The sequence below is a fragment of the Phytophthora parasitica genome (assembly GCF_000247585.1).
Source record: "Phytophthora parasitica INRA-310 unplaced genomic scaffold supercont2.48, whole genome shotgun sequence".
NCBI classification, from domain to species: domain Eukaryota; phylum Oomycota; class Peronosporomycetes; order Peronosporales; family Peronosporaceae; genus Phytophthora; species Phytophthora nicotianae.
Genome location: NW_008649034.1, coordinates 35,102 through 38,118, shown reverse-complemented (window position 1 = coordinate 38,118; position 3,017 = coordinate 35,102).

Genomic DNA, 3,017 nt, shown 5'->3' with positions numbered 1-3,017 from the left:
TAGTATTAGAAATAAAGAAAGAGAGTTTTTTTTAACCCCTCTAGCCCCGCTCCCTGTATTCTACAGGATAAAAAGTTTCGTATCCTGTATTCTACAGGATAAGGATAAAGGCAAATTAGGCTCATACTTAAACCAAGTTTCGCTATACAAACTTCAAGTGAGGTTGCCAAATATAAAGTTTGACAGTGATGTAGCTAACCTCAGCCCAATAATGCCTGGCCAGGATTTTTTTCGAGATTTAGAGAGCGCGCCAATTTTCGCGCCATTTGCGATTCGGACGAGTAGAAGGCAGCGCCATGCAGAAGCGAAGAATTCGTCCAGTTACGTGGACGCAACTGTGGACCAGATTAAAGAAGCTAGGGTGGCAATTCGAGCGTCCAAAAGGCCTTGCGACCAACAATCGCTACTTTACACCTGACGGATGGAAGAAACGACCGAACGGAACACATCTTGTCGACTATTTCGACGGAGCGGACGAAGTATGGCAACACGTGCCAGTTGAGGGTACGAATCGGCGCATACTGTGCATTTCTATTGCTGCTAACCGCTATCATAGTTCTCTATGACATGCCACCCGCCAAACGACATGCCTCTGCGTTCGGTGAAAGCTCTACTCAGGGTGTCCCTGATACGCCGGCCAAGACACCAGTCAAGGCTCCGGCCAAGTCACCGGCCAAGTCACCGGTTAAGTCGCCGACCAAAACGCCAGCCAAGTCGCCGCCGACCAAGGGCCCCTCGAAGTCGTCTGCCAAGGTGTCCGGCAAGCCGCCTGCTAAGTCAATCGCCAAAGCTTCTGCAAAACTGCAGACGCCGAAAAAGAAGCGTGCGCGTAAAGTGGTCGCGGCGTCACCTGTGCCGTCACCACGTCCAGTACGTGCGTGTACGGTACGTGCAGCTGACGTAGACATATCTGTTGGTGATGACCGTTTAAGCTCCGGTGACGAGGCCGACTTTCAAGTCGATGATGGCGATGAGTCTGATGTTGAAGGTACTAGTGAAAGCTTGGCGGGTGAAGATGAAGAATTTACGAGCGATGAAGAAGATGCAGTCGATCTCTCCGCTGGAACTCCATTCGATCAGATGAGCAAGGACCCGCTGAGTGAACAGGCGAAGACGGGCTGGACTACCTATTTCGAAGATTCATGTGAGTGCTTTCCTGTATTATACAGGATAACGAGGACCCGCTTACTTCTCTTATCCTGTACTAGCCACTAATGCTTGTATATCATTGAATTGGTAGGTGCGTCTCTTCAACTGCCCTCAGCAGAGCTTATTCGCTGCTCAGCGACACCTACGGAGTTGGCTACAGCACTGGGAAGTAGCTTGGAAGGACTATTTTTCCTGTTCCTGCCGAAGTCAATGTGGGTATCTGTCGCTACTGAATCCAATCGCTACCAGCTTCAGTATCGCACGCAGGCAGCAGACGAAATTATGGCACGACAGCGGCGAATCAAGCTGAGGCGACCTGGGTATAAGATGAAAACAGTACAGCAAGTCCAGACTGAACAACGATCATTCAAGCCAATTCAAGCCCATGAGCTGATACATTTCATCGGTTTACTGTGTGCCCGGACCCTTTGCCCGCACCGTGAGAAGCTGTCAAAGCATTGGGCGGTGGATGCACAAGGCGCAATTCCTAAAGGCACATTTGGGCGCTACATGGCAAGAAAACGATTCGAAGAGATTGTACGATTCTTGCATTTTAGTGACAACAGTCACGCTGACGCTGTCAAGTTCAAAACGTGGAAGATCAAGCCTGTCGCCGACACGATCAACGCAACGTTCAAGTTGGGGATGACGGTGGGACAGCGAATCGCCTTCGACGAAGGAATGATACCGATGAGGAGCAAGTACAACCCCATGCGGCAGTATCTTCGAGGGAAACCCCACCCATGGGGTACCAAGTGCTTCTTGACGTGCGATGCAGACAGCGGGTACTGCTAGAGGTAGAGAACCTCTCATTCTGCCGAAATTTGTATTATACTGGATAAAGAGTAATTGTGCTTGTTTCTTATCCTGTATAGGGCCGAGATAGACCAAGGGAAGCTCAACAGCGACAGTGCGGACCTGAACCAAGGCCCCAACGCTGTGATCCGTAACGTTGAAGAGGTGCTTGAAGGTCTACCAAGAAAGCGTCTGATTATCACCGACCGTTTCTACTCAAGTGTGCTGCTTTCGTCAATCCTTCTACAGCGCGGACTCTACCATGTCGGCACCATTCAGACCAACCGTCGCGGCTATTGCAAAGAGATCCCGTACAAGCAAGCTAGACGACCAAGGACAATGGCGAGGGGAGTGTACCGCATTGCCCAGTCAAAGGCTGAGCCGAAGCTGATCGCAGTGTCTTGGATGGACAACCGCTCTGTACACTTCATTGCGACAGGGTGTAGTACACGACCGACAACCCTTTCAAGACGTGCTGGTGCTGAAGTAGTTGACGTGCCAGCTCCTCAGCTCGTGAAAGACTATCAAGATGCCATGGGTGGAGCAGATATTCACGACCAACTGCGCTTGCAAAGATACTCAATTCAGGTATTATTCCTCATCTTCTTATCCTGTACGACACCTGAAGATATAACGAATGACTGTATCTTATCCTGTATGCTACAGGGAGCGATGAAAATGAAGAAATATTACCACACGATCTTCCTTGGGTTAGTTGACATGGCGCTCATCAATGCATACATCATCTATCGACGTGTTCAAGGCCAAATTGCACCTGGTAAAGCACCTCCGACGCACGCTGAGTTTCAACGGCTGATGCAGACGGCACTGCTCAACATTGGACCGGCGGACTTTGCAGGAGACTTGTCCGTAGAAGCACTAGCAGACACCCCGGTTTCCGCTCGTCAGCCCCACGGTATATGCTACCTGCACAACACACAACCAAGCAGGTGAACGCATTTCGTACAACGCGTGGGAAGAGCGGAAAGGTCTCACAGAAGCGTCGGCAGTACGGCTGCAAGGTGTGTTCTTTGTTGCGTCCGGGAAAGAACCCATGGGAAACCACGTTTTAC